At 33.0% G+C, this 24,223-nt stretch overlaps 1 protein-coding gene across 1 annotated transcript in view; it reads left to right on the plus strand.

The window, feature by feature from the left end:
• Nucleotides 1–24,223, plus strand: part of LOC119636241 (KN motif and ankyrin repeat domain-containing protein 1) — a 65,775-nt gene that overhangs the window by 1,257 nt on the left and 40,295 nt on the right. The window lies entirely within an intron of this gene.

Below are 24,223 nucleotides of genomic sequence, written 5' to 3' on the forward strand. Positions count from 1 at the left end.
TTGTCCCGTTGTCATGGTATCGACGATAAACGAGAGGTTTAATCGATTTTAACTACCCACAGTCACTGTTGCTTTGCATTGATAAGGAAGTATTTCATTAAAAAAAATTCTTTTTTCATCTGTCAAGAGTGCCGTGCACTCTCTTTCAATAAAATTCAAAGTTAAACTTACAACTGAACATTGAACTTTATAGTGGGTGAATGGATATATTTCCAACAAGTTTCGAATTAGTCAGGAATATCTAAAACCATTCCTAAAAATTAATTATCCTACGACGGACTCTAAAAGTAAACAAAATATTAATCCATATGCAAACCTTAAACTTTGTTATTAGTTAACCAGATTTTAAACTTAAAGGTGATGTTATGAGTTTTTCAAAGATCGGTGAGACCTGCTATAATAAGAACAATAGAAATCGCAGAAAATTGTCATTACCTTGTAAAAGTCAGAAAGATAAAATATTTATGTTAATGTTTTATTGTCTGTTATCAGGTATAGTTTTACGTACAGTCCCTTAGGATTTGGTCTTCTTTATATCCTGCACCGAAGGATGAGAGTTATATCCATTTTGTCAAAATGCCCAGAGGGAAACTGCAGAGACTTGATAAGCGTTAAATTCTGAATCGATTTAGGCATGTTCGTCCATCCGTCCGTCTGTGTAATGCCTATTGTAAGCGTTCTCCTGGTCGCAAAAATGATGCTGTCGAGTTCGAACTTAGGAGAAATATTACAAGTTTTTGCACGCCGGTTGGTAATGAAAATCTTCCAAATTGATCGAAGGACACGCCTATAATGCTAGGTGAAGAGAGAGCGCCTCTTTTTGTTAAAAGGAAAAAAATATTGTTGTTTTTTTTTCATTACTCATAAACTACAGCAAGCATAAAAAAGTACCTAAGAAAAGTTGACCACGCCTACTCGATGTTTTAGATGCTATTGCTCAATTTTGAAATTAATTATCAATTAGGGATAAATACGCTAAGGGTTGCGACAGTGAGCATTATAGAAACAGAGGAATGGTAGGTGGACAGAGCGACGAACCGATGATCTAATGTGTTAAACATGAAAAAAATTACTCAGATAAGTATTTCTAGGTTTTGTGAAAGAAAGAGTAAATCTACTACGTCTAAAACTTCGGTGGTAGGTGCAGAGATCCTTGTGATGTTTATAACATATTTGGAAGTCTTTTAATTTCAAATGCAATAATTTATGCGGAATATATTTAAAAAAAGGATAGTTACCTGATTTATTTAAAGGAAATGTAAAGTGGCCGTTTCTCGATCTGTCCATTCCTGTCTCCACCCTAACGTAGGCAAAGCCGGTATTTGGAGAGAATTTATTTTGTAGTTAGTCGCATTGCAGCTTTTTTCCTCATAGAAACCTCAATATATCTTATGTTAAATTCAGTCCTTAAAAAGATTTTAAGCCGTTTTTGCCGCGTAGAAGCATGCGTTTCTTAGGAATGCTTATAGAGAAGAGCATTGGTTTCTTCGTTTCAAATTTTCTATATTAAAAAATGACGAAATTCTCTCACACAACGAATTCTTCCAAGTGCGACGTATAAGGCTCTGGTTCAATCCCTTTTCAATAGGGCTAAAACACGGCTATTCCGGATTTTGTAGGTTGATTATAAGAGTTCATCGATAACAGACGGACAGAGAAGCTTAAATCAATTCAGTATAAAATCTGAATTCATTAGAAATCAGTCCGTACCAACATAATGTATCCCATGCCTTGAATGGTGTAAACTTTTTTGTTGCTCTCTGAACAAAGGTTTTAAGCTGTTCTTAGACTTTTTAAAATGAATCGAAGAACGGTACTTCGTTAACAATTAAAAAACGGGGAAACGTTGTCGAAACCAATCTTTAATAACTCGATTATCGAATACCTAAAGAATTGTCGTGAATCCAGTGTCGTATAGAAACATTTTTAACTTTCAAATATGTTTATGTTGGTACTTTGTTGTTTTTTTAGTGTTAAATATCTCATGTAAGGATTTATGGTTTCTTTGTACTTTATAGCATAATATACTGAAAGGTTTTTAATGGTTTTATGTCTACATGAAATCAACTTTAGATGATAAGAATTGTAGACGTATTGGTTCAGGTTAACATACATGTCATGATTTAATGTTCCTTTAACTTAAGGTTATGCTTCGACGGTTTCAAGGACGCGACAGCAAAGATTGCTTTATACATATTTAATATTATTCGAGGAACAAATGCCGAGAGTCTTTGCACTCAATGTTTATTTAAGTCTCTAAAATAAAGTAAAAGATAAGCGAAGAACAAAAATCGAGAAATAAAACGAAAAGATCCAACGGAAACATAAATTGTTTACACTGAGAAAAAAAAGTATAAAAAAAATGCATCATTTTAAATTAATTCTTACGTCAAATTTATTTGTAACAATGATAGCACGAGATAGTGCCAAACTAGAAAACTAGAAAAGCTATAGAATTTTTGAAAATTTGTTTTCACGGTACTCTTTCAGTGCCCTTCGTTATCAAAATTCTTCATCGGTCACGTGAACGTTACAAGCCTTAGCATCAATTTGCCTTAACAATTAACGAATGCTTCAACATATCCCGGGAAAAATCCAAGACGGCGTTTATAATTGATAGTCCTAAGGAGAATGATGATTAAGTGCAAACACAATAATGATAGACACGAGCTATCAAATAAAGAAAAAATAAAAACAAAAAGAGATGGATAATAAAAACGAAGAGCAAACATCAAAAACTAAAACACCGACGGTTTTGATGACCGGAACAAATAAAAACCGAACGGCATTGAATGTAATCACCTAGAATGTGTAAAATTTTCTAAATCCAAAAGTATGGATACGTTTACCGCGGCAAGTATTGGACAGACGGACAGACAAACACTTTACTTACTTAATTATAATAATCAATCATGTTGTTCTTGGGTGCTACAAACGTTTTGATAATAAAATGAAAAATTTGATATATTATAATATTGAGTGCGTGCGGCCGAATTTTTTTTTTTTTTTGTTTTTATACAAGACCATCTGTATTTGTTGCGGTTTATAAGTAACAAGTCACAAGCTAAATTTTTTGAAAACAAAGACGGTTTCGAATTTTGCTGTGCTGTGGATATGTCTTTTGAACGATTTGTCCCGATCTCACACAAAAACTTTCAGTGGTTTCGCCAAATTATAAGCAGATAGCTTTGTTTCTACGACCAGAAGATTGTTAGTCAGAGACATTACACAAACAGATAGACAAGCAGACAGACGGACATGCTTAAGTCGGTTTAGAATTTGATGCCTAACAAGCATGTAAATATCTTATGGGGTCTGTACAACTTACATACAATAGGACTGATGTTCAATATGTAAAAATTCTAATGTAATGGAAATATTACTAATGTGAGCATCAAATGTACCAACGGAACTGTACGAAATGAATAAACTTCGAAAAAACCTAGGATGAAAGAAACAACAAAGAATGAGAAACATTGACACAAGCCGTGATTGCAGAAGTGGAGAATTAGGGAATCCATTAAACAACTTAAAATAAACGAAAGAATCTATTGACTTCAATCAAATATTTGGCGTCCAATTACTAACTCTATTGAACTTGAAATAATAAAAGACGAAAAAACCGGTGAACAGATGGTCTATGTTTCTGCACGAAAAAAAATAATCGAAATACTTTCCGTAAAGGACATGATATGGAGGATGAAAATTGAAATAAAGAAAAACGAAATATATACATGTAAGGAGGTGTAAGCGAAACTCCCCAGTAACAGTATTTGTCGATTTTGGAAACGGAAATAGGGAAAGCAGATTATAAGGAGCAAACTTTAAGAGTTGTTGATGCTAATATTGACTGCTTCCAAAGTAATAGAAACAATGATGCATTGAAGATAAAGAATACTTCTTGGAAAAGAAATAGCAATGCAATCCATTGGAATAATGAAAGCAAAAAATACACTGTTTGCTTATCCGCACACAAATATCAATAAATTGTCTGCCAAAAAGAAATTTGGAAATGAGAAATAGCGATCAAAAAACTTTGAGTAAGGTGCCGCCTTACTTACACCCATGAAGGATATGCCGGCTCTCTGTTAGTTAAAATGACAAAAAGTGTGCTGTCACCAAGTTAAAGGCAAAGAAAGTTGATGTCGGCATCTGATGCTGTTCGATTATACCTTTCAATTTAACAAAAGCATATGATTTCGGACAAAGTACTAGACAACTAAGTGCCAAAAGTAGTAAAAAAAGAAAATAAAATTTTTATTTAGCATAAGCAACACAAGATTATTGAAGCGGTAAGAAAAAAAGGGAAGACAATGTGGAAATACGCAATACTAAAATAAGGCGTGTTTTTAATAGTTATAAATGCTGAATAATTAAATAAGCAAAGTCCTTTTAGATGTATACAAGCGCATACAACATAAAAATGCAAAAGGAGGCGATTGTACAGTGCTGAAGATAACACGCATTTACGGCTCATGCGGTGTTCTCAGCTTGCAGCTTGTGTATCTTTTGGGATAGTTGGGAAAATTTAATTACCTCTTCAAGCGGCGATTTTCACATAACTACATCACGCACTATCACTTCGGCAGAAGATTGATTGCAGATAAAATTCCGTGACGTTTGCCGTTAGGGCAAATTTTAAATATTTAGTATCCATAAAAGTATAAAATGCAAAAAAATCTATATAGATGTAAAAAAAAAATATACATAAAATGACATATAAACAAGTGTTAAATATTATAGTCGGGCTAGGTCGGCTATTAAACGTCCTAAGCCACAATGCCTAACGAAATTTTTATCTTTGCAATAAAACACAAAAATTGTACCATGTTTCTATAGGAACTTACTGTTTGTAGAACTGTATATTAAAAATAAGACCTCTTTCCAAACAAAGTTTTACCTCCCGTTAGAACAGTTGTGCCCAAGAGGTTCAAAAATTGAGATACCCTTGATATCATTACATATATTATTACATATTAAAAACTTTTGCGAAATCCTTACGTGGGATAGGACCCAAAAAATAGACCGAGATGGTCAAAATGTAGTACAGTTAATATTTTTATGTTAAATTACTATTACGATATAATTTTCATTATGAAGCATTGAAATTTCTACCTTTTTGTCGTATGAACTTTAGTTTTTGTTGCATGAGTCCGGCCGGTCCAAAGTTTTCATACCAATTTAGAAAGCCGAAATACTACTACTTAGCCACTTTCGCCAAGGAATTTTCAAAATTGCGATTTTTTTTTCCATATAACGATTTTTCAGAATAGGGCGTTACATGGGAGGTGGTCTAAAAAATGGAGGGATCGGAACTATTTTCAATAGCGTTTCTCATTCGATCGAAACACGTCATTATACCAAATTCCATTAAAATATCTCAAACATTGCGACCTGTAGCTTGAACACAAACTGACGTGGGCAGACATCAGACCAGCAGGCAGGCTTAGATCCATTCAGATTATGATTCTGAATCGATCGGTATAGTAAAATGTGAGCCCTTTTGTGTGTTACGTACGCACGCACTAACTTAATATACCCTATACCACAAGTGATGTAAGGCATAAAAAGTATGAAAAATTGTTGTGGGCCCCCCTTCTTCTTCCTTCCCTTTTTTGGCCTTAAAAGTGCGATATTTGGGACACGGATCTAAAGTTTGTCAAGTGTTCATACATAGATATAAATACTGTTGAGCAGAGGGATCCCAACTTGTGGTTTAAGTAGGCCGCAGTGAAAAAAGGTACACGTCTTAGTCTAATCATGAAAGCGGTTGTATTATACGTAGCGAATAGAGTGTACCTAGTACAATAGCCCTCACCTCGTCAGATCTCGATTGATAGCAAAAGCATTATATTTCCACATAGGTTGTTCGAAATCATTTTGTTAAAAATTAAATCCGCGGTGTTCCGCAACCATCGCATTCACCTGATTTAGCCACATCTGACTTCTGGCTGTTTCTTTAATTCAAAGGACCATTCCGGGGACAACGTTTTGACTTGATTGAAGAGATATAAGCTGAAGCGCAGAAAGATTTGAGAGCCATACCGGAAAACGACTCTAACAACTGTTCCGGGGATTAGAAGAAACATTGCCATGAGTATATAGTATCTGAGGGGGATTACTTTGAAGGCTCCGAAATACCATTGAAATGATAAATGGACTTGAAAAATATCAAATTAAATTGGTCTTACTATTTGAACACATTAGTAGTGTTATAAAATTATTTCAACAATTATTAATGTGTTTGCCAGCAAACATTGCGTATCTAGTTTTAGTTTTTTGCGTTTCGTTCTTAAGAAAAGCTATTCACAAAGGTAGGTCTGTTATAAAAGGTGTTTTCCATTAGTTTTCTTACACTTGTACGAGATTAAATTTGCACTTATACTGTGTGTGTTGATCTTGTGCAATATCTTTTTGCACAAAATTTGCAATAGTTTTGTTGAGCCCGCAGTTTAAATAGATATGCTTTAGGTGGTCTTCGTTTCTCGTTTATTTTCTTTTGTAATAAATACAAAAAGATTTTCTTTTATTTATTTCTTTTTTACGTTTCTAACGATACCTAACAAATTTTGTCTTCAGTTATCTTCGAAATTAGTTTTTTGAAGCCATAAACAAAACTCCATTGCATGTTGTGCTTGCAACTGATTAATCAGTAAACGAACGTATTGTGTGTCGTGTGCATGTAATATGCTTGTGATTAGTTAAAAACACGCAATTTTGTTATTTGATGATTTTTTGAGCTATTAATGAGGCAACAGCAATAAAGACTATAACTAAAATTAAAAATTTCGAAGGTGAAGGAAACGTAGAAAATTATGAAGTATGTGTTGAAAACCGCCTCTTACTTTTCAGTTTTAAAGCCAGGCCATGGGAAACCTTCAAACGATTTCTTTTATTAAAATCGCAGGTTTTGTTCATTTCTTTGTCTATTGTTTTTTATTTGATTATATTTAATTGAAATAATCTATCAATTTTAAGCGGACGACTCTACGCTTAGCCTATTGTTAGTGACGCTATAGTGATTATCGGCAAGAGTATTTAATTTATAAGATGTAAGAAGTAAAAGTATTGTAATGAGTCAAATACCACCATAAAATGCCCTAAATCATTGTACAGTTACTAAAAAGGAGGCATTATATGGGAAGTAGTTGGAAAATGGATTCGATCTGAAGCATTTTCAATAGCGTTCGCCGTTGAGCCGAAACAAGTGCATGTGGCAAATTGGATTCAAAATATCTCAAAAAATGCGGTGTGTGGGTTCAAAAGAAGACGGTCAAACTTAATTCGGATAGACAAGCTTAATTCGATTCAGAAAATGTTTCTGAATTTATTGCTATGACAAAAGGTGGCTCTGTGAAGTCTTAAAAATTGCGCTCTTTGCGTTCAACACAAGAAAACAAGACGGACAGGCGGACAGACAACCTTAAATTGATTCAAAATCACTTTCGCGGTGTAATAAAAGGCTTCTCTCAAGTTCTGCATACATCTGCAAAAATTTAACATCCAAAAGTTGTGAAGGATATAAGTAGGGTGAAGAGATAAACTTCAATTTAATTATCGAGGACCTTGACCAGCTATCTTTAGAGAACACTTTAAGATCTTCAACGTAGCTCTGATTAAATAGTTAGCGGCTTTGCTGGACTTGGAATCCTAGACCGCCCAAATTAACAAAATTAAGATATCTTTGCACACAAGACGTGAATCTACATTAAAGTACCGAACCTAGATGAAGTAAAAATACTAAAAAGCTTCCTTGTACTAAATGCTTGAAAATCGATCTGTCAACGACAATCCCTTATCGCAAAATAGTAAAAAGTTCGTCGCGATGCAACAAACGAGTTAAATGAAATCGAATTTTTCTTTTCCGAATAATTTTTAACACATTATTGAAATGCATCCCTGTATAAATAGGCTGTAGAAAAATATACTTTTTATGTTATTATTATTATTATTAATTTCGCCAAGTAAATAAATTCTAAGACCAAACTCTTAAAGCACTAGCATCTAAGGCTATCGGCTTATGTTATCGTTTGATGTTAGGTTTAGTCATTTGAAAAGCTTTTTTACATAGATTCATAAGATGTACGTGAAAGTTCTTGGCAAAAATGTCTTAGGACCTTTGCAGAGCTCTTTTAAGGTAGCACATAAACGTGCTTGCTAACTAAATTCGATTCTGCCTCCAAGCCCTTTCTATCGAATTAAATTTGCATTCGCAGCGACGGATTGACAAAAGATACACGCGTATACGGACAGACAAATTTTCGCGATTATTGTAGTAAATCTGAGTTTTGATACGAATGGACCAGACCTTTTCGGTAAAGGATGGATGTGGGTGCGGCTGTCCGTTATGCTAATAACTAATCTCTCGAAAGACCACAAAGATGCCGTCTGTACTTCTTTATCAAAGGCCATTGTATAATAAACGCAAGTGAAGAAATTGAAAATTGTTCGACATATGTAAAGTTTCAACTACGCCTGTACTTGGCTGTTTAGGATATAAAAGAAAATTGAAGACGGTTGCGGTCGAATCAGTATCTTTATCATGAAAGAAAGAATATTTCGATACTCCTTAATATTGGATGGGCGCGGCAGAATTTTTCCATCTTTGTACGGCTATTGTAAGATCGTTCGTAGTATATATGTCTAAATTTTAATCAATGTGTTCTTATAGCTTACAAGCATTGAACAGAAAACACAACTCTTTCGCTTTTACGAGTTAAGATGTTCTCTGTTTATGCTATGTTGGGTCGTATCCTGTCATTGATTTAGTCCATTTTCAGTATTAACTTGCTCGCGAGAACTTTCAATGAAACCATCTTTCAAAGTCATTTTTGAAACTAGAAGTATCTTGCAAAGACACGTTACATAGACGGACAGAAAGACATACTTAGATCAATGCTGGATTTTGACAATGCTGGAGACACAATTTACGAGGTTTCTGCAGCTTCTTGCAAACTTTTTGTTAAAATGAGTACAATCCCATCTTTTGATGGTCGGTACTTGGGTATGAGATACAATTGCGTTTACTTGAACAAAGCTTTTCTTAAGCCCGACAGGCATTTGTTCTTTGGCAAATTGCATGAAATGAGATAAGTTCCGCATAAGTTATTTTACTGCAAAGCATTTTTTTAAATTTATTTGAACGTGAGATAGCAAACGTTCATCTTTAATGTACAAGACAAAGTCAATTATTTTTAAAAACTAATTTCAATTTTGAGGATCTTGAAAGAAGGGTTTTATCAAGTAAAGTTGTAATATTTTGTTTTTTTTTTTTCTTAAAAATTTAACTTAACAATTGCTTCATGAATAATTGTCCTATTAGTTTTAAAACTGTGTAATAAATATTTACAAGTAAAGTGTTGTTTTTATTTGTGTTACGTACTTTATGGCCAATGATATCATAACTGCATAAGCCAACGATTGTTTGCGCGTATTCTCCGTGAATATAACATTTGAACCTGTTTCAATGTTACACCAGGTAACAAATTACAACAGTCACTACCACCCGTTTCAAATATGAATATAAATAAATGAATGCCACAAAAAAAATAGTTATAAAGTTAAGGCGAATAAATTTACTGTTTTTTTGTTTTTTTTTGCTTTTTTTGTTTTGTTTAAATGCAAAAAACTATTTACAACAACAATTGCAACTGTATATTTAGAGTCATTACAGACAAATAATGTATGAAACCTCAAAATACCAAACTGAACGCTTGAAGTATTTAAATATGAACATTTTTTGTTAGGTTTTTGCTTAAGCAGCAGAGGCAAAAAAAAAAATAAAAATAAATAAAAATAAAAAACAAAACGATAGTGAGCTAAGTCTGTTAAGCATTTCAGTAACTCGAATGTAAAGGAAATAAAATCAGGCCGGCTTAGGTCGAATATTTTGATAACTAACAATTGTTGCTCGATAACGAAAGGCAACATGCGGGCGCAGGAAATAAAGGCACGTAACGTGCTACGAAAGTGTAACGTGTCGTAAAAGCTTAAATTATTAACTAAACAGTTCTCCCGTGGTTTGGGAACTACATTCTGATGAATCAAACTTGTTCACACCTTCCCACGTAAACAACACTATCCCCTATTTCCTCTTTCTGTTATCTTCTCGACTATTTTATATATAAGTTATCGATTCCTTCCTTGACTCCTTAATTTGACTAAACTTTGGCTATCATACTTCCTTTACACAAGCGAATATATATAGAATAAGGTGTAACAGAAGGAAGAAAGACTATTTTCGTAATAGTGGACCTGCGGGTGAGCGTACGTAGCATAACATACCTGATAACAGCTCCATCATAATATGATGAAAAATAAGGCATAGATTTTCAAGTTTCTAAGATTTCTGGCAGTTTATGTTAATAAATAAAAAAAAAAAATTAAGGAAATAAATAAATAATAAAAAAAAACTAAATAAAGTTATCGTCAGAATCAGTTGATATTCAAGCATAATTTGAATTTGAGGGCGGAATGCATGTTAAAGAAAAACCTTTGGGTTCGTAGTAATGCTTTTAAAACGAATCGTCAAACCAATACACTAATGCCTTTGTTCGTGCTTACTAAAAATATATATGTATGTATGTACATTATAGATATAGTTTATGGTAAGTGTTACAAACATTTGACAAATCTATTAGAGCTGAATATAAAAATCGAGCGTATACTAGAGATATTTTAATGCTACATAAGAAAAAAAAAAAATATATATATAAAAAAATAAAAAAAAAAAAAACAATCTTTAAACGCCACCTTTTGAATTTTTAAGGTGTCTCAATGAGATTTCAAATGTATAAATTTTCAAAGTGGACTTTTTGAATGTTAGGTATCTCGCGAACTGTCTGCATAGTGTTGTGGCGGCGGTTAATTATGTTTGCCAAACACGTTTTGGTAATCAATTTTGTTAAAAGCAACAAACGCGGTTTTCATTTCGGCTCTATCCGCACACATAATATAACATTTAGCATAAAATCGCAAAAATTACAAAAAAATCGACATCTGTGTACGTGTCTGTCTGCGTCCCTCGTTGCTTTGTCTTATTATTTCAAATTCTTTTTAAAATATTTAAAAATGAAAAAAAAAAATATAAAAAAAATTTTTATTTTTTTATTTCTTAAAGCTTTTGTGGTTATAAGCCGCCCCCTCTCTAAAAGTTAAAGCAATCAATCAGTCATGCAACAAACAAAACGAATCTTAGAGAAGCGACTCGCCTTCAAAGTGCTGAAATCTTCTTCTTTATGTTGCGTGCTTATGCATAAATCATGCCTAAGGTGATATGATCAACTCCTTATGACGTATGTAACATAAGTATTTTTGAAAAGATATTTTATTCGCACTAAAGATTGAATAAAGACGTAAAATGAATATTGATTGTGGAAAATGCAGAAAATCGATTCGCGAATACATCGCGAATATTGGTGATAAGTAATAAAAAAACCTTTCCTTACATCGCTCCAATCCATATGTAGCGAGTTAGAAGTGGAGAAAGGCGACGAATATCTATCGGTATGTGGAGGATCATAATCGATATTATAATATTCGCAATAGGATTATGATTATGTATGAATAATAGCCTTAGCCGAGTCCATTCTTTACTAATAAGACATATGTACACCTTAAAGTAATTGAAAATTATAGAAAAATGTTGTTCTTTAAACAATAAATCCCGAACTTTTTCGTAACGCTTCTCTTTCTTTCGGTTTATAGGTCAGTGTTTTATTATTAAAAGCTTGTACATATGTATTTATTTATTTTTTTCTTTGTTTCATAAAATATATCTTAACAATTTTAAGCTTTCTATTGAAAGGTATGGGCTTTGTATGCAAATAGAACAATGAGATTTACAAGTGGGCGACAAGCGAAAGATAAAGTGAAGTGATAGCCCTTTTGTTTACTCCATCGTACAAAATCTTTTGTTTTTCTTTTTCTTTGTCTTATCCTATCTTGCTATATATATTTTTCCTATTAGCGTAAGCTTTAAAATTCCTAAAAACTGTTATAGAAAGTTGGGGTTAATTTCCGCTAGTAGATCGTGCAGAAAAGTGGCTGCAATCCGCCCCGAAATTCGGTACAATGATAAAAAAGCTAAAAAAAATAAAAAATTTTAAAGTCTAAAATTTTTAAATATTACTACGAACAACTTACAGCCCGTGGCAAATAATTACCCAAAACCTGATAGAGAAAATATTTATCATGGAAATGTAAAGATTCCGTGCAAACAAGCTCCCGATCATCCGAACTGATTTCCTTGCTAGTGAAGGTGTGAAGGATAATTAAGTTATGTTTTGTATATTCATTCATGTATAAGTCGACAATCGACAAATAAATCAATCTGTCTTTGCACGTGTGCCCATTCTGACGGGTGTTCAAAATTCGCTTCAAGTGAACAATATTTTTTTTTCTTTTGCAGTGGAAGTGATTTAAAATTCAATCCAAACAATTCACAGCTGTATTGATATCCGTCATTCTCTTGCACACATTCGCTTATTATACCCTACACAACTTCTGTAAAAGGTATATTAAATTTGGATTGATTTATGTAGCTTTCACAGCAATTTCAAACTCGCAAGGATTTTGTTACAATATAATCCTACAACGTATGTCGATTCAAAAGTCCATCCTTGCGTCCGTCTGATGTCGCCCGTTATTTTCTAGATATTTTGATGAAAATTGATACAAAGACAAATTTTATTTTAAGGAAGCAACCTTTTGAAAATAACTCGCCACTTTTGCAATCACCCCCCATGTAAAGTATTATTTTGAAAAAGGTTTCTCTACTAAAGAAACTTAGGGTTTTTAGTATTCTCCGATAAAAATTGACGGCTATAATGAGTCTATCGCATAACCGACAGGGTAAGGCTCTTGGCAACCAAATTATTGCTCACGGTTTCGATTCGTAATGCGGTAACCTATAGCTCGCAACACGTACAGATATAATTACTTAGACTTAGATTCTCTTATTAAGTCCCATGTCTTACTTTAACCTTGAAAATATGGTAAACTGTTTCCTTTGAACTTTGCTATTGCTTTTGATCAATGCTCTTCTTTATCATATCAAAGTTTTCAAGCCTTTGATCTTAAAAAATGTTGCCTACCAAATTCCACTTAAAGCATACATATTGTAGCCAGAAAAGACAAAATAGATAAATAAAAACCTACTTAGCCTACTGAATGAATATGTAAAAGTTTGGTGATGGGATGGTGCCTTTTATTTAATTTCTCGTCATGGAAAACTTACTTACAATCTTAAGTTACAATCTTAAGTGTCTAAGTTTGTTGTAACGTATGTAAAGGTCGACCATGTCCGACCAAGTTGTACGTTTAAGTTGTACGTTTATTTAAAATTCAATGAATATAATCATTATAGTTATGATAAAGTAGCAGTTTGTTAACTAAAATAATCATCTTGCGTTCATCTCATTAATTTGGTGTAATGCTACGCGAAGCACCTCTCCGCTTATTATCGCATGCATGTTTAATGATAATTTACATAAATTTTAATAAAATTCATTTGTAGAAATGAATTCATATTTAATGATATGAGTGAGCGCCGCGTTTACTTCTTTTTTTTTTTTTTTAGTTTTTTCGTTTTCTTTTCTAAATCGCATTTATTAAGCGTAGTCAAGGTGATTTGGTGTTAATAGCCACTATGACACACATATGTGTTCATACATATTAATTGCATTACACTGATGATGATGACGTTCATTTTATGTGATTATTGTATGCAAAAACTTTTTTAATGTTTTTAATAATTATATAGTAAGATGACATCAACTTTTGCTAATTTTATGACTTTTTTTTCTTCTTTTCACTGATTTGAAATCAAAATATTTATAACTTGGAGTCGTTTTTTTTTTTTTTTTTTTTTTTATTAATCATCAGTTAAAATGAATAGTAGGTGATCTAAAAAATATTGGGCTTCCAGATTATTGAAAATTTAAATATTCATTGACTTATTAGGAAGTATTTTACGTTATATCTCTTGATAAACTTAAGCTTTCTGCGACTTTTCGATATCAATTTGTGTAAAGTCATCTAAGTGTTAAGTGTAGTAACATGGCGATGGTTGGATAGAATTGGGGGGAGACAAAGGCATACAGACTGATTGCAGCCTATAGAGTTTAACTAATCGGTAAGCCTTATACCATAGCTGTGATCAAGAGATCGCGCTAAGATTTGAATCCATGAAGAGCGGTTTGCTGCGTAATCTCCACTTTTATCTACTCGATCTTGCGGAATCCATTAATTGCGTATAGTCAGCTATTTATTTTATTCAGACTGCATATCTAATAATTATATGTGTACGATTAATATCATCAGAATTGCTTATTAAAGAATTTAGCTTCTTTATAAACTCCATTGTAAGGAAGTTATTAATGAGCGTTATGCAGGAAATGCATATTTCCAAGCTTATCTACGTTTAAGGCGATCAAAAGTGTTCCAAATTTGAGCTTGGTATCTTCAATTTGGTGATTTTGTGATTAGGAAGAGCAGGCAGGACATTGCAATGTAGAGGATAGACCGTGCAAACGTGAATGTAACGGAGTATCGTCTTATCATTCATAATATCTGTAACATTGAACATTAATTGCGCTTCTTAGACAATTATTGCATTCACTAATAAACTTTTTTCTCGGAAATTAGTTGCTTCATAAAGCGTACCTCACACAGTCCGTTTGCCCGAAATGTCAGGTAGTACATAGCTTAAATATGGACGCTGGTGTGGTAAAAATATTCCAGGAGTTGGAGTCACTAAGCAGCATTTACTGCATGTTATTCTGTTGAAGATCGAGAAAAAATGCAGAATGTTATGAAAGGCTTTGAAAGCGGTTTGTAAGATTTCCTATGGAAAGTTTTAATCTTGTGGCCATGAAAATTTGCATATGTCCGTCCGTCTTCAGAAAAAGCGGCCAAGGAAGTGATTTTAATCTTGAGTTGGGAGCTTTTCATGCATGTGACATATTCGTCCGCCCTGTCTCTTTCTGATGGCCACTGATTCAGATCAATGTAGTCACGCTTAGCAGATGAGGGGTTCACGTGAGTTGAAGGTATGCGATAATGGCTTGAAATCGCGAAGTTTCTACCGTGAGGAAAAGTCAAAAGACCATAGACAGTAATGATGAATACTCCGATTATTAAGTTTAATAGCAAATATATTTTAAATAAAGTTGAATTTTATCAAAAAACGGAAAGTATTTATTTATGCACCAAATATCTCTCTCTCTTTTTTTTCGAATACATTTATGTGATTTTTAAATATCTAATTCTAACACTAAAATTATATTTTGAATTTATTTTAGCTTTGGTTTCATGGACTCTTTGATAGTTTAGCATTTAAATTAACTAAATTATTTAAAACAGGTTTAATTTAAACACTTTATCTATAATGAACATCACAGACATTACGACGTCATATGGCAGGAAAATGCTTAGGCGAGTCTTGACTACTTGTTAAGTTAAGTAGAAATGATTGCATGGCTTTTAATAAGTGCTGGAATGCATTTCTATAGGAAAGAGTTGATGTAGGTACACGTGTGTCGCAGTGAAAGAATGCATTTCAAATTTTTTTTTTTTTTTTTTTTGAAATGCTTGATAGTATGATTCGCGAATCTTGCTTATTTTATATTCGCTGAAGATGATCATCAATTGATCCTTGTTATGATAACAAAACGTGCCAAAGTTGCTTATGATGAAAACGGGAAATTCGACGAAAGATGATAACTCTGAACATTAACATGATGCAAATAAATGAAGTAGCATGACCGACAAAATTTAATTGGTTATGCATGCCGTTGAAGCATATATATGTGCGTATATATGCACACATTTCGAAAGTTGGCTATTTTTCACAAGGCTGTGCTAATTGCCCTTGTTATGAAAATTTTTGGAGCTGCGATAATAACAATTAGCTGCAGATAGCTTCACTGCTTGTGCAGGTGTTCTTTAACTTTGAGCGAATTTCGTTAAAAAAATATTCTTCAAAATCCATAGCGTGCAGCTTACGCGTGCATTCTTTGTAAAAAAAAGTACTCCCTAAGTTCGAAGCTTCATGTAATTGATCCGATTTACGTAGTAAGTAGAACCAGCAACTACTGCAAGCGAGAAACTTACAGTTTTTGATCCTTTTCCTCCCAAGCCAGTTATTAGAATTACAAAACATTTCGTTAAGTAAAGACTGATGACCGAGTGGGCTTTTTAGCTGGATGTAAAACATATTCGTACCTAGTTCGTACTAAGATTTTTAAAGGCTGCAGATTATGGGTTTCTGAACACTGGACATAGACACGCCTCTTTTAAAGTTTATTGCGTTTTCATAAAACAAATTTTTTAGATTTGTATTTTTCAATTAAGTTTTTTGCGACAATGAAGCTTCTCGACAATAGATAATAAGCTAAGACGAGCGACACGAGCTGGATGTCGAAACCGATTCAGCTTTTTTCGATAATCATAATCGAGTCTATGATGTATATTTTTATACCCATCGCCGAAGGATGAGGGTTCTACTCGTTCTGTCAAAACGTCTGCAACGATCAGAAGGAAGTTTCAGAGACCTCGCTAAGTGTATATATACTTGATCTGAATCAAATTCTGAATCGCTTTAAGCATGTCCGTCTGTCCGTTTGGGTATCACTCCGCCCATGTAATTTTTGTTCAAATCTTGATAGAAACATTGGAAGTTCTTGCACAAAGTTTAATACTGGAAATGGGCCAAATTGGTCGATGTGCATGCCCGTAGTACTATGTAACCTGAGAACACGCTTCCTTGCTAAAAGGAATGAAATTTGGTTTTCTTGCTCGTTACTCATAAATTATAGCAAATAAATTTACAAAAATTTTAATGTATATTGTATGGGCGATGTTGATAAAAAGTGGAAAAAATGGTCCAAGCTTACTCGATTTTATAGTGTATCATAATTTCATTTGTTTTTCAACACCTTTATAACGCACAGAAGCAAGCTTCAAAGACTCCATACAGCATACAAATGTGTCGGCAGCTTCAAATCCGGAATGCATCGAAGCTTGTCTGTCTCAGTAATCGTGTAATATCGGCGATAAACATTACGCGGGCGATATCGACTTTAACCTTGCAAGAGAATTTGAAAAGAAGCTAAGCCTTTGAAAGAAAATGCCTACAACACACCCCCACGCCTACACAACAAAAACTGTGTACACTTTTGTTTTCCGTACTTTTTGCTTGTTACACAGAAAGTACAACACTGTAAAAATTTCAAATTTTTCTCTGAAAATCGGAAAAACCACCCGTACCCACCCAATATTATAAAGTAAAAAAATTTAGTCCTTTTCTTTAGCTCTCTGTTTTAAGATCACGCTGATGTGTATAAAAGACTCAATCGCGATCGAATATAATTTTCTTAATTATTGGATTTCCGCTACATGTACCGAGTGTTCCTTATACAAGCCCTTGCAAATAACTGAAACAAAATTGTATATTTTCTCGTGTAAGCAGGAGGTTTTTCTATGTAAAATAACTACTCAGTTAAAAATGCTGAAATTGCGTCGTATATGTTTGCTTATATCTTACAAATAGAACAATAAGTTGTAACAATGCATGCTCTCTGAGCGATGAGTAAGACAAACGTATATACGTTAAAAATAAATTAGTTTTTAGTTTTCAAAATTTATTAATTACTGCGTATCTATGTCATAACCTAAAGTAAATGTTAATATACGTTTTTCATAAATATTAAATAAATTTGAAATAGAAACTCTTCCGTTTATTGGCGTTTTGTACAAATAAACTGTACGCTCGTTACGAGTCGTAAATGTTAGACACGTTTTTGCCAAATTATAAAAACTTCAAATAACTGAAATTAAAGCAAAGCAATTGCACCTAGAATTTATTAATAGAATGTTATTATTAAAGATTTCATTTTTTTTTCTTTTTTGTTTTCTTAATTAATACACGCTATCATAAATGTGTGATGTGGTAATAAATTATATAAAATCGAGCGAAACAATTTATATACGTCTTAAAATGAATCTTGCACCAAGATAAGTTCTGTTTAACTGTTTCACAATCGTTTTTCTGCAAACTATCAAACTGATGTCGTTCATAGAGATATCAAGGAATGGCCTTTGACGCAATAAATAATAAGTCATTATTATTGGTTTGCTTGGATAACATTCAATTTGGCATCTTTCCCATCGGATAACATCAACTTTATCTCATCAGAGGTCATTCAAGGTCAACATTCATTGTTTATATCTAGCGGTCCTTCCTTTGGTTATCCATTTGCGTATGATGTTAAATTATTCCCATCTTCTAATTCCTTGGAGAGGACACATTTACTCTAGCCTGACATAAGTCGCATGGTCCCATATGGTAATTTGGACTTCATATCTTTAAAACCAAATTAATGCAAAAAAGTGTCTCTCTCTAGAAGATCGCCTCTCCCCACATTTTACCATCTTGCAAATTTCAGCTTATAAGACGTCTTTTTATTTGTCGTTCCTTTGAAATGGTTGGTTTTAGTCTATTGAATCCGACTGAAAGAAATTATAAAGGAGTTTTTGATCCAAATTGTAGATCAGTACCTGATGCAAATTGTTATCTGCGTAGTCTATTAACGAAAATATTTTTAAGTATATGGTTTTTGTTGACGTTTCGTCAAGTTTTTAAACAATAAACGCTTCATTACCAATAACTAATGTCGGTTGTAATTTGTTTCATTTTTTCACTGTCACGCTGCTCGTTAAGAAATTTAATAACCTTTGAATAAATACTTTTTTTGGTGTTCACAAGAGAAAACATATGTTTTTTGTAAGAAAAAATAATTAAACAACACAATATTTTATATAACAAAAACAATTGAATTAATTAACCTAATTTTAATTAATGATTAATTAATTTCCAATTCTATTATCTTAATCTAAAAAACTGAACTGGGCCTATAATTGCATTTTAACGTGTACTGAAAACGGTACATCTAGCGGGAAGCGTGTTAACAGAAGCTAGTCCATTTTCAAATTTTCCTAATTTGGCATGTGGAAATTGGTTAACAATATGTGGACTAAGCCCTTTCTTGCTCTTTTAATTTTTGCGATTTCCAGAGTTCGATAGACAGTACGCCTGGCAATAAGACGGGAGGACGGACGGACCGATAGATTTGGAATTACAATCTTTTACCATGTCAGCTTGTTGATCAGTTCCGTGTTCGTCCTTAGACCCTACAAAGACCTTATAAACGTTTGCATCAATCTTAGATAGATTTTAGCGCGGATTTTACTCAGTTTAGGATTTTTTAACTTGTCAGCTGGTTGATCAGTTTTGTGCTTGTATTCAGACCATGCAAAGGCCTTAGTTCATTTAGATAAATTTTATTGCGGATTTTACTATCAGTTCTTTAAATTATTACTGGAAGTATTTAAGAGTAGATCAGGATCACTTTCAAACTTAATCAGATGAAAACTTTTGCTTGTTTGTCTATAGAACGACGAGACACAACTTCACAGATATATATATATCACGACTACCTCAGACTGCTACGTTTTTTAAACATTTATTACATACAAGTTGCAGCGCATATGATGCGTATATCTCGATATATATTGCGATTGAAACAACAAGCCTAACGTATCCTATTCTTCGCTAATTAATGTAAGGAATTATCTGTAAAAGTATTTTTATGTAAACTACTTTAGAGTTAATATTACAAATACATGTCTTAAGGTTTTAAATTTAAAAAAAAATTTATTTAAAAAAAAAACACAAAAAAATTCACTAAAATCCAGCGATTCGGGCTATTAACGTAGAAAAGATATAATAAATATTACAATTTGTCTGTTGCTTGAGGTTAAATTACAAAATTATATGCAATTTATCAAAATTGTAATACACCTAAAATAGCATTGAAAGACCATAAAACGCAAGGCCATGGATTAAAGAGAAACACTTCTTTTCTTTATGCAAATTGTTATAATGTTTGGAATACATTCGTCTAAATTTATAATGTATTCATAATTACGACCTTAAGGCAACGAACAAATGTTATTTACTCATATTATTTATGAATGCTAATCTGATCTATGCGAGGAGTGCTTGCTCATATAATAGTTTTCAAGCTGTTGCAATATCGATTACGATCAATAATTTTTAAAAGGCAGAGATCATTGTTATTTTTAAGTTGATAGAAGCATGTTATAAAAATGTTAACAAAAAAAAAAAAAAAAAAAAAAAATTAATCGCGAGAAAGCTAAATTCACCTTTTAGCGAATCTTGTACATCCGTTACTATGATTCAATTTATATGGCAATTAGACTTTACTTGTTGCATAGATATGATATAAACGATAGAGTGACGAGCTGTGAGAGCAAATTAAGAATGCATAAGAAATTCTGCGAATTTTTTATGATTACGAAAAAATTCGACGAGATTGCCTTTCGGATAAGGGGATAAAGGGATGCGTACGCCTGACTAATGTGAGATTACAACTCTGTCTCTTAATAAGTCGGCTTATCTATCCAGGCTTCTCTATTATATTGAAAATCCCAAAGTTGCCAAAATCAAGATAAAAACTTCAAAATTTATTAGGTCAGGTTTTACGGCAGATGTAATTCGCCCACGAATATGTTTGCAGTTTGAGATAACGAATTGGTCTTACGAGGTGAGTGTATATTCAAGGTTTGTTTTAACACCTGTAGGAATATTTTGCAACTTTACCTAGAACTGTCGGAAAGTCCGATTCATTATTGTCGCGACTTATGTGCAGTAGCCAAGAATGTATTGTAAGTAGGCGGATTACTCTTTGTTTTCGCGGCATTGCCGAAAGTTCTACTTTCGTTTAGTGACGATTATCATCTAATTTTTTTGGCAAAATTCGTTGAGTTGGTGAGTCGACCCTGATGGTGTCCGCATGCCATTCAAAACTGTCATATTAGGCACAGCTTTAGAATGCAAGAGACTAGCAGAATATGGCTGCACACACAGACTCGAGAAGGTACTCTACACACGATACGATTATAATATGATACGATTTTACGTTATTGAAATGTGACTCAGAAACGTTGATCTAAAACATAAAAGGTATTTTTCAAATTTTTAACACCAAAAATGGGGAGTCGTAGTTCCAAACACTTGGAACAGCAAACTAAGAATTTTCAAACAATACGATTTGTGTCTGGATATCAGCGCGGGACATGCACGCTACAGAGATTTAGTTTTAGCATGAAGTTCAGCTTTCAAAGTAATCGAATGAAGTCGAAGAAAGAAGAAAATCACCGCTGCGGTAAGATCCGAATCATAGGCTACATTACGGAGTTCGGAATTAGCGCAACGCGTGGAAGGCCCACTCTTTATGCGAAGGATCGTTTTCTGAACCGATTAAAGCTTGTTTGTCTGTTTCTGCTTCTTTTATGCCTCCTAGAGATCGCAAAATTTTATGATAATTTCATGAAATTTGGTACACTGGCTTGTTTTGACCTAAGAATGAAAATTATCAGAAATGGTTCGGATCGAACGACCCTTTGGGGCCACTTCCGATATAACGCCATATTTTGGAAATTTAGTATATGAATAACTGTGTGGTGGTGTAGAGTATTTAACGATAAGCCATGGCCAGCTATAGGGTTTTTGGTTTCCAATTAGATAAAAGTTAAAAAAAAAACTTAAAAGATAAGAAAAAATTTATTTATTGCTGCAAGTTCTGTGTAAACTTGGATTCAGTTTATAGCTCTTAAAAATTGTGAAATAGTATGCATAGTTCCTCAACGTGTCTCGGTCCCAAATTTTAGGTTTATTTGGTTTTTCCTCTCCAAGATGCGGGATTCATTTCTTATTGTGACCTTGTGAGGCGCATCATGGTATGATTCGTTAAATGTCTTATCTGGGATTTTTCTTCAAAACCCTATTAAACAAGAATTAATGCTTACGGAGTTTACGGAGCAAGATGATTATATCTAACTGAATTTTATACTCACTTAAAGTGTAGCGTCTTTTTTGTTTATCTTAGTAATGCATTCGTATTTTTCATATTTTTTCATTTTGTTGTCTTTTCAATGCTGCCTCTTCTCTTATTATAAAATTTGGTTACGTTTATTTTATCTCTTCTTATTTATGCGTTTGAAAGTATCTCTTAGTTAAACAATTTGTTTAAACAACACTTTACCACTAGGGATTTTTGACACTTGTGTGATTTTAGATAATTGTCGTTACTCGGTCTTGTTAGAGACTTTGTTTTATATGTTAGCAAATGAGGCAGACTGAGTTTAACATGAGAAACTTATTTGACTACCTAGGGAATGATACTTCTGTGCATTGAAGCGTGTTTTTTCTGTTTTAAAACAAACTGCCCAAAGTGTATTTGTAAAGTGTCTTAAATTTTATGAGAAAAGAATTTTGAATGCAAGTGACGTTTCATTTAGTTTTTCGAACAATACGTAATAATTATAATAATTACAAGAGGGCCAGGGTATATTAAATTCAATAATGCGTTTGTGATCGTTAGAAATGTGATCAACAGTTTGAGATATATTTGATATAGAGTCTAGTACTGTTTATGAATTCTTTTAAGGGACATGCAAGCCTAGTAAGCTATAAAATTTATATATTAGGGGTTTTAATAAATACTTTCCGTTGAAATAGATTACTTTGTAAAACGAAAATGATGGGTTCATTTTTTCTAAAGCTTTAGCTATAGATAAGTCGGACATCGATGTCTGTGTCAGTTGGTGCAGATGCTTACAAACGGTCATTTAGGGTATGTCGAAGTGCAAGGAGATATATTTAAACTGGGAAAAAATGCAGTTCAAGCAGCTGAAATGATTAAGTTGGCTTGGGGCGAAAATGGAATAAGTCATAAAACATTTAGAAAGAATTTTAGTCTTAAAGACGATCTCGACGAGAGTAGCGGGATAAAGAAATTCAAAGTTCACTAAACAAAAGTCCAGCAAGAACTGATATAGAACTTGGTAGGTAGACCCCAAACAATTTCAGTTTGGCTGGTTACTGTGGGAAGGAGAAAATAGGAAGGAAAATGGGTTACTCACTGAACACTAAATGAAGAGAACAAAAATGCGTCTCGTATGATAATCCTAAGCATGGCTTGATCTAGGACAACCAAGCGCAACAATTGCAATTGCAAAGGCGGACATTCACATCCGTACACTAACCAACAGCTTCAACTAACAACTGGATCTTATACCGAAAAAGCACCAATTTACTTATATGCACTCATGTGCGTTTTATGAAGCCATCAATTTCACCGGAACGAATTTCTTAATACACCTAACATGTACGCATCGCTTTATAGTTGCCCTCAGGTGTACATGATTTTCTTTGTGATTTTTTTTCTTTTCATTACTGTTTGGTTACCTATTACATCTCTTTGCATTATTCATAGATCTCATGCGTATTGTATTTACTTGCTATCTTATCGGTTGTTAATTACACAGAATGTACATAAAAAAGTAAATAGACGCAATTGAACGTTGTTCTCACTAGCATCACAATCACTCATTCTATTGAAAGTTGAAATATGCTTTAAATTTGTATTTCTAAGCACTTTTTAAAAGTTAAAGTTTTTACGCTATTTTAGAAACGCAATAAAACATTTCAGCTTTGCTGCAGACTTGCTGCAAAGCTATTAAAACATGTACAAAGCCAATAAGTAAAACAACAGAGTCGTTATGTAAATTTGTCTTTGCAATAGCTAACATGGTTTGCCATGACTTTATATATACACAAATAACATAAAGTTTAGACATATATATATATATATATTATCAAGTATCGGAAAATTAATGTTTTCGTCTTGCTGACGAAATAATATGAATAATATCTCGTCAAATTTCGTTAAGAAATCATCTATGCATACATAGTCTAGAAAAGTAAAGACTCCTCTAGTCGAACATGTCCTAAATGTGACCAGAAAATATATAGAAATATTGTTACTTTCTAAGTCGTCTTCAGCCTGAGTAATGGGAGCAGATAGTAAGATAGAAAGATAAAAAAAAAAAAAAACAATAAAAAAATTTTTAATTAGAAAAACTTCAATTAAAACTGTTACACTTTCATTGACGTTTCTATTTTTCCCTTTTAAATATTTTTTAAGTATTAGTTCATTTACTATTTATTTTATTTAATTGTCTAATAACTTTTGTATCTAAAACATTTCCTGTGTTGGAAATAGTTTTCAACCTACTGCCATTAGATGAGATGTACAGACATAATACCTACAGACATTCCCATATAACTATGAAATTT

Source organism: Glossina fuscipes, unplaced genomic scaffold, assembly GCF_014805625.2.
Source record: "Glossina fuscipes isolate IAEA_lab_2018 unplaced genomic scaffold, Yale_Gfus_2 28, whole genome shotgun sequence".
Classification (NCBI taxonomy): domain Eukaryota; kingdom Metazoa; phylum Arthropoda; class Insecta; order Diptera; family Glossinidae; genus Glossina; species Glossina fuscipes.